Source organism: Palaemon carinicauda, chromosome 32 (genome assembly GCF_036898095.1).
Source record: "Palaemon carinicauda isolate YSFRI2023 chromosome 32, ASM3689809v2, whole genome shotgun sequence".
Taxonomy (NCBI): domain Eukaryota; kingdom Metazoa; phylum Arthropoda; class Malacostraca; order Decapoda; family Palaemonidae; genus Palaemon; species Palaemon carinicauda.
In genome coordinates this window covers 21074441-21083380 of record NC_090756.1, presented here as the reverse complement: position 1 = coordinate 21083380, position 8940 = coordinate 21074441, and the positions used below count along the sequence as shown (strand labels likewise).

General features: G+C 46.4%; 1 long non-coding RNA gene across 1 annotated transcript in view; it reads right to left on the bottom strand.

The window, feature by feature from the left end:
* Positions 1 to 2484: 2484 nt before the first annotated feature.
* LOC137625311 (uncharacterized) overlaps positions 2485 to 8940 on the bottom strand; it is an 87998-nt gene continuing 81542 nt past the window's right edge. The window contains exon 5 of the long non-coding RNA XR_011040833.1: positions 2485 to 3400. This is a non-coding gene — a long non-coding RNA (uncharacterized lncRNA). The remainder of the gene's footprint in view (positions 3401 to 8940) is intronic.

The window sequence follows — 8940 nt, the reverse complement described above, 5'->3', positions numbered from 1 at the left end:
CAACCAAACTTGAGAAGTCGGCCTGGGCAGAGGCAGGAACCCCCAAGCCAGGTTCCTCTCCCGTGGCATACCAGACGCCCGACTTAGAAGCCAGCTTAGGAGGAGGAAACACAAAAGAGGTCCTTCCCAGTTGCTGCTTGGACTGCAACCAATCCCCTAAAATCCTCAAAGCTCTCCTTGATGATCTGGCGAGGACAAGCTTGGTGTAGGCAGACGTAATAGGCTGCATGCCTAGAGAAAACTCGGATGGAGGAGAACGAGGGGTTGCAGATACGAAGTGTTCAGGGTATAACTCTCTGAACAGAGCCAGGACCTTACGAAAGTCTAAGGAAGGCGGCGAAGACTTGTGTCCCTCCACATCAGAAGTAGGATCATCCAGGTGAGCAGCTTCATCCTCAGAAACCTCATCGCCTGAGAGTTGAGTAGCAAGAGGTAACGGTAGATCGGTATGCTGAATGGCTGAATCCTGCAGAACGGGTGCATGCGCACTTGCGGATCCATCATCATGCCTCTGCTGAAGAGACTGAGGGCTGGCAATGACAAAGTCATGAGGCTGGTGTGAGGGAGGTTCTGCGGTGGTCTGAGGAGCAAGCGTGGTCAGAAGCGAATGCTGTAAGGCATGAGGCTCATGCTGCATGGTAAGCGGCTCATGCTGTATGGGAAGAGGCTCATGCTGCGAAGAATGCGGCTGCTGAATGGTAAGAGGCTCGTGCTGCATGCGTTGAGGAGGCTGCCTCATAGCATGAGGCTCCTGCCTCAAGGGTTGCGCCTGCCTCATGGGTAGAGGAGGTTGCCGCATAGCATGAGGCTCCTGCCTCAAGGGTTGAGGAGGTTGCCTCATAGCAAGAGGTTCCTGCCTCAAGGGTAGAGGAGGTTGCTGCATAGCGCTGGAACCTGGCAACTCCCAATGCGGCAGCTCACGCATGGAAGCAGGAGGAGCCTCAAGAACATACGTCTGGCAGGGAGGACTGCGCAGAGGTGGAGGAGCGCTCGCAGGAGGAGGTGTGCTAACCTTCTCTGCCTGATACTCCTGCATCAAAGCCGCAAGCTGAGACTGCATAGTCTGCAGCATAGACAACTTGGGGTCCACAGAAGTTGGAGCAGAGGCCTGTTGAGGCACCGCTTTACCTCTCTTAGGAGGTGTGCAGTCATCAGATGACTGCGGCGAGTCCGAACTGGCCCAGTGGCTACACCTGGGCCGTTGGACTAGCTCGGACGGGACCTTACGTTTGAGAGGCCGAGAGACCTGGGTCCACCGTTTCCTCCTGGAAACTTCTTCCGCAGACGAGGAATTTAAGGGCTCAATCGTCTGGGAGTGGAAGTGACGATCTCTATCAGATACGCCCGCAACCACTGAGGATACAACTGTGCGCCGATCAAGGCCTGCCGAACCCTTTTGCCCTTCGACTTTGCTTCTCCCCTGGGCTTGGGAGCTTGCAAGAGGTCCCGGACTGGGAGGACGACTGGCACGCACAGAAGTATCCTCATGCGCAACACTGACACTGACACTAGGCACAGCACTGGCACTAACACTTCCCACTGCACTTTTCACTTTAAGTTCCTTGACATCTGCCAAGAGAAGGTTGTGGTCACTAACTAAAGACTCCACCTTATCACCAAGAGCCTGAATGGCACGCAACATATCCGTCATATCAGGCTGAGCACTCGTAGCAGGTTCGGGGGTCACCACCACAGGGGAAGGAAAAGGTTGAGGGTCATGGGGGGAGGAATGAACCAAAGAGCGAGAAGAACTCCTCCTAACTCTCTCCCTCTCTAACCTAGTCGTATACTTGAGGAATTCATTAAAATCGAATTCCGAAAGCCCAGCACATTCCCCACATCGATCTTCCAACTGACAGGATTTTCCCCTACAGTCGGAACAAACGGTGTGAGGATCAACAGAGGCCTTCGGAAGACGCCTATTACAAGTCCTAACACTACATCGCCTAATTTTAGGAGCTTGAGAGTGGTCGGACATCTTGAATTTAGAGAACAGTCAAGGGGGAATTCCAAAGTAAAGCAAAGATCGTTAACCAATAAATCAATTAAATTAAAAAAGCTATCTAAGCTAAGGGAAAAGCTTCCTGTACAGCGAAGGCTAAATTTTAGAGCAAATACTTCACCAAAACCGTGAACAAAGACTCCAAAATCAACAGCGTATCCATGTAGGTCTTGCCGGCGGCACGACAGAGGAAAAATTGAGGTGGTGTTGACAAGAAGTACTGGAGTACCTGACCACAGATGGCGCTGGTGAGTACACCCCCCTCTTGTATAGCGATCGCTGGCGTATCCCGTCCGTAGATTTCTGTCGGGCAACGGAGTTGACAGCTACATGATCATCGGGTAAGATTAATATTGAAAAAGACAGTATCTTATTTTAATAGTTCATTACACTTCTTGTAGTTTAATTATTTCCTTTTCTCTCTGGGCTATTTTGCTCTGTTGGATCCCTGGTGCTTATAGCATTCTGCTTTTCCAACTAGGGTTGTAGCTTAGCTAGTATCAGTAATAGTAACAAAAATAATAATAATGTTCTCTTGCAGGAAGGATTTTTGACAACTCTTCCAAACTTTCTAGGTTAAGACTGAAAGACTTCAACGTGATAAAGTCGAGGAACAGAATTTTGTCACTAAATTCGCCATCACTGATTAAACGTCTTGAGAGGTGTTCTTTCATGGTTACAGTTTCGGAGGCCCAACTGCTTTGTTCGTTATAGACGGTGGCCAGCCATTCCACATACAATCATGTGTTTGTTACTTGTTGATGCAAATCATTAAGGAAACAATTTTCCTTCCTTCAATAAAGAGACTTGAAAAATATCTTCTAAATAAGTCATAATAGAAATAAATTGCTAACGTAACACAGTAGTTGCTAGATATGACTAAAGCTCCAATTATAAATTTCAGGATTTATCTCCGTAGAAATTTCCCTGTAATATCTGTTCAGTACTCTTTGTAATCATCTATGACTCTATGATAACTTGGAAGAAGTGTTGAAGAACCAGCATTGATAAAAGTGCATAAATGGAGGGCTTTCTAACGATGATCAGAGCCATTTCATTCGTTTGATCTTTTCTGTTTCATCTTATCAACCACAATTTTAAAGACATTTTCGTATCTCCGCTGATCGACGTGGTTAATCTTATCAATCTCTATTCACTGCTCGATTTAATTTCAAAGACGTCACAGATCTCCAGAGATATCTAGTTCAAAAAAAGGCTTTGAAAGACCACATGATATATCAAGATGATTCCAAGAGAAGGTGGACTAAAGCCAGGCCTCGTTCTGGTGGGAGCTACCTCACAAACAAGAAACTGTAAATTTCACAGAACTGTCACGATGAAGAACAAGTTTTCCGATTCTGGTGAATTTATGTTGATCTTGATAGTGAATGAAGAAATCTGAAAAAAAAAGAAAGTAAAATGAGTGATTTGGAAAGAAACGATACTTTCTTTTTGAATGGCAGTACTCTAAAAGAAAATTCAATGTATGACACAATAATAACTATCTGTTCTTTATGTCAAAAGTATTTTACATCTAAGTATTTACTACAATGATCAGAATATCAAAACAATTTCTAGTAATTTGCATTTTTCTTAACTATACAAACCTAAGTCCTTGAATGGGAGTAGTGAAGCTGAACTCAAAGTGGTGGTCATTACTACAAGGTTACTGATAAGTAACTGGAGGAAATGCAGTAGGGTGCTGTTTGATCGCATAATGCCAATAAAATTAAAGAGCAAGATCCAGCGCCAGGCTGTGAGACCTGCAATGCTGTACTCGTCCAAAACATGGACAACTTGGAAGAGATGAGAACAGGATTGATGAGGCTGAGATAAGGGTGTTGAGGTGGCTAAGTGGGCTTGCTAGAAAGGATAGAGTTAGGAACGAACATAGAAGCACCAGGTTCAACTAAGGTGAGGGAAAGCAGACCGAGATGGTATGGACATATAGAGAGATAAGAAGAAGGCCATCCCATAGGTAAGATGATGGATATGGGACTACTGTACCAGGTAGGAAAGGGATACGTAGACCAAAATTACGATGGATTGACAGTGTGAAGTGAGATATGAGGGAGATGTGATTGAGCAAGGAAAATGCACTGGATCGAAGAAAATGGAAGAATGTGTTGAAGAACATTACTACGACCCCAAATAGGGACAAGCTTCAAGAGAAAGAAGAAGAAAAAGGTAAACTGGTCCCCTGCAGACAGACCACTGAGAACCCACTTCGAGCTTAAACCTAGGGTTGTGGTGGCCGATGTGGTAACGGCCCAGACTGGCAATCGCCAGATTGGGGTTCAAGTCCCACACAAGCTTGTTAGTTTCTTTGGTCACTGCAACCTCACCATCCTTGTGAGCAAGGATAAAGATGTTTGGGGGAGCCTATAGATCTACCTCCTGAGTCATCAGCAGCCATTGCCTGGCCCTCCTTGATCCTAACTTGGGTGGAGAGGGGGCTTGGGCAATGATCATATGTATATATGGTCAGTCTCTGGGGCATTGTCCTACTTGATAGGGCAATGTCACTGTCCCTGTCCCTTGCCTTTTCCATTCATGAGCGTTCTTTAAACCTTTAACTTGCAGGACAGGTTTGTGATATGTTATTTTTATTAATAAAATAAATTTTTGAATATACTTACCCGGTGATTATATAAGCTGCAACTCTGTTGCTCGACAGAAAAACTCTACGTTCAAAATACGCCAGCGATCGCTATGCAGGTAGGGGGTGTACATCAACAGCGCCATCTGTCGAGCAGGTACTCAGTACTCAATGTAAACACAAAACCATTTTTCTCCTCGGTCCACTGGGTCTCTATTGGGGAGGAAGGGAGGGTCCTTTAATATATAATCACCGGGTAAGTATATTCAAAAATTTATTTTATTAATAAAAATAACATTTTTCAATATCAAACTTAGCCGGTGATTATATAAGCTGATTCACACCCAGGGGGGTGGGTAGAGACCAGCATAACTTGTTTACATTATTATGAGCTAAGTATTTTGTATTTCATTTTAGCAGTTATTCAAAATAACAAACATAAAATAAATAAGTACCTGGTAAGGAAGTCGACTAGAACAATTACTCTGCCTTTTTAAGTACGTCTTCCTTACGGAGCCTCGCGATCCTCTTAGGATGCTGAGCGACCCCTAGGATCTGAAGTATCAAGGGTTGCAACCCATACAACAGGACCTCATCAAAACCTCTAATCTAGGCGCTTCTCAAGAAATGACTTTGACCACCCGCCAAATCAAGTAGGATGCGAAAGGCTTCTTAGCCTTCCGGAAAACCCAAAAAACAATAATAAAACATTTCAAGAGAAAGATTAAAAAGGTTATGGAATTAGGGAATTGTAGTGGTTGAGCCCTCACCCACTACTGCACTCGTTGCTACGAATGGTCCCAGAGTGTAGCAGTTCTCGTAAAGAGACTGGACATTCGTAAGATAAAAAGACGCGAATACTGACTTGCTTTTCCAATAGGTTGCGTCGATTATACTTTGCAGAGATCTATTTTGTTTAAAGGCCACGGAAGTTGCGACAGCTCTAACTTCATGTGTCCTTACCTTCAGCAAAGCTTGGTCTTCCTCATTCAGATGGGAATGAGCTTCTCGTATTAACAGTCTGATAAAATAGGATAAAGCATTCTTTGACATAGGCAAAGATGGTTTCTTAACTGAACACCATAAAGCTTCAGACGGGCCTCGTAAAGGTTTAGTTCGTTTTAAATAGAACTTAAGAGCTCTTACAGGACATAAGACTCTTTCTAGTTCATTTCTAACCATACGATAAGTTTGGAATATCGAACGATATTGGCCAAGGCCGAGAAGGCAGCTCGTTTTTGGCTAGAAAACCAAGTTGTAGAACATGTAGCCATTTCGGATGAGAATCCGATGTTCTTGCTGAAGGCATGAATCTCACTGACTCTTTTAGCTGTGGCTAAGCATACCAGGAAAAGAGAGTCTTTAAGGTGAGATCTTTCAGGGAGGCTGATTGTAGCAGTTCGAACCTGTCTGACATAAGGAATCTTAGTACCACGTCTAAATTCCAACCAGGTGTAACCAAACGACGCTCCTTCGTGGTCTCAAAAGACTTAAGGAGGTCCTGTAGATCTTTATTGTTGGAAAGATCTAAGCCTCTGTGACGGAAGACTGATGCCAACATGCTTCTGTAACCCTTGATAGTGGGAGCTGAAAGAGATCGTTCTTTCCTCAGATATAAGAGGAATTCAGCTATTTGAGTTACAGAGGTACTGGTCGAGGATACGGATACTGACTTGCACCAGTTCGGAAGATTTCCCACTTCGATTGGTAGACTCTAAGGGTGGATGTTCTCCTTGCTCTAGCAATCGCTCTGGCTGCCTCCTTCGAAAAGCCTCTAGCTCTCGAGAGTTTTTCGATAGTCTGAAGGCAGTCAGACGAAGAGCGTGGAGGCCTTGGTGTACCTTCTTTACGTGTGGCTGACGTAGAAGGTCCACCCTTAGGGGAAGTGTTCTGGGAACGTCTACTAGCTATCGAAGTACCTCGGTGAACCATTCTCTCGCGGGCCAGAGGGAAGCAACTAGCGTCAACCTTGTCCCTTCGTGAGAGGCAAACTTCTGCAGTACCTTGTTGACAATCTTGAACGGAGGGAATGCATATAGATCTAGATGTGACCAATCTAGTAGAAAGGCATCTATATGAACTGCTGCTGGGTCCGGGATTGGTGAGCAAAATATTGGGAGCCTCTTGGTCATCGAGGTTGCGAAGAGATCTATGGTTGGCTGGCCCCAGGTGGCCCAAAGTCTCTTGCATACATCCTTGTGGAGGGTCCATTCTGTTGGAATTATTTGTCCCTTCCGACTGAGACAATCTGTCATGACATTCAAGTTGCCTTGGATGAACCTCGTTACTAGTGATATGTCTAGACCTTTTGACCAGGTGAGGAGGTCCCTTGCGATCTCGTACAATGTCAGAGAGTAGGTCCCTCCTTGCTTGGAGATGTACGCCAAAGCCGTGGTGTTGTCCGAGTTCACCTCCACCACTTTGCCTTGAAGGAGAGACCTGAAGCTTTTCCAGGTCAGATGTACTGCCAGTAGCTCCTTGCAGTTGAAATGCATTGTCCTTTGACTCGAGTTCCATAATCCCGAGCATTCCCGACCATCTAATGTCGCACCCCAGCCTACGTCCGATGCGTCCGAGAAGAGAACGTGGTTGGGAGTCTGAACAGTCAGGGGAAGACCCTCTCTAAGGTTGATATAGTCCTTTCACCAAGTCAGACAAGACTTTATCTTTCCGGAAACCGGGATCGAGACCGCTTCTAGCGTCTTGTCCTTTTTCCAGTGAAAAGCTAGATGGTATAGAAGAGGACGGAGGTGTAGTCTTCCTAGTGACACAAATTGATCCACGGATGACAGTGTCCCTACCAGACTCATCCACAGCCTGACTGGGCAGCGTTCCTTCTTCAGCATCTTCTGGATGGATAGCAGGGCTGGGGGCTGATCGTCTTGTTCAGCAACGTCCTCATCAGAGGGTTCCTCATCCGAAACTGATGAGGAAACGGCAACGGAGTGGGCAACGTCTGACTCGCTGAATCCGGTCGCACTGGTGGATGCGTGACGGAGCCGGACACAAGATCATGGAACTGCTGCACAGTCTGTGAACTGTCAACAACCATGGGTGCGCGAGGAAGTACAGCGTCAACCCGAAACTGTCTAGACTGTCTGGGTTGTGCAGTCAACACCCTACCGGGTTGCTGAGGTTGACGCACTGCGTCACAACAAGTCACCTCTGCTGGTTGTTGAACGTCCTGAACGTCAACAACCAACTCCGAGCGTCGCTTAACGTCAACGTGCGACTGGCAACCCACACTGGGTCGCATCGGTGGAGGAACCACCTCAACTGGCAGACGCGAGTAGGTTACCTCAGCGTCAACAGGGCGCACAACCGACCGGTTGGAAGGTTGTTGGCCAGAAGGAGGAACCACCTCAACTGGTAGACGCGAGTAGGTTACCTCAGCGTCAACAGGGCGCACAACCAACCGGTTGGAAGGTTGTTGGCCAGAAGGAGGAACCACCTCAACTGGCAGACGCGAGTAGGTTACCTCAGCGTCAACAGGGCGCACAACCGACCGGTTGGAAGGTTGTTGGCCAGAAGGTTCTTTTCCGCATTTAAGTCCTCTATCAAGGACGTAAGCTTGGACTGCATGTCTTGCAGCAAAGCCCATTTAGGGTCTACGGGAGCAGGTGTGGCAACAGACGGGGTTAGCGACTGAGGCGGAACCATTTACCATCCCTGAAAGCCTTGTTATGTGTGACATAATAGTACAGCAAAACTTCAAAGGCTCGGCAAAAGTTGAGAAGTTGACCTGTAAACAACTTGGAGCGTCTCCTGGCTAGGCGCCAGGGCGAGTCTACCAGAATTGAGAAGTCTATCTGGGCAGAAGCATGAACTCCCAAGCCGAGAACTTCTCTCGTGTCCTACCAGACTCTCGCTCTATAAGCCAGTTTAAAAGAAGGGAAATCAAAGGCTGTATCCCTAAAACTCCTCCTGGTGCAAAAACCAGTCGCCTAGCCAACGTAACGCTCTCTAGGAGAGCGAGAGAGCACTAGCTTAAAAAACAACGGCTTCGAAGTAGCTAGGCCTAGTGTAAGTTCTGACGTTTAGGCGAACGAGGAGCAGCAGTTACAAGATCCGGACGAAGATCCTTAAAAAATCATCATGATTTAATTAAAGTCCATAGGAGGCTAAGCAGCTTAAGGCTCCTCTCCAAATGACAGAGTCCTCAAGGGAATATCAGTAGGAGGGAGAACAGCAACTTCCTCATCTACAGGAACCTTGTCCGATAAAAGCTAGGTTACCTCAGTGAGTCTCTCACTGGTGCATTAGTAGCAGACCAGAAGGCAACGTCATGTAACTGCTTGACAGTCTGTGAACTGTCAACAACTGAACTGTCAACCACAAC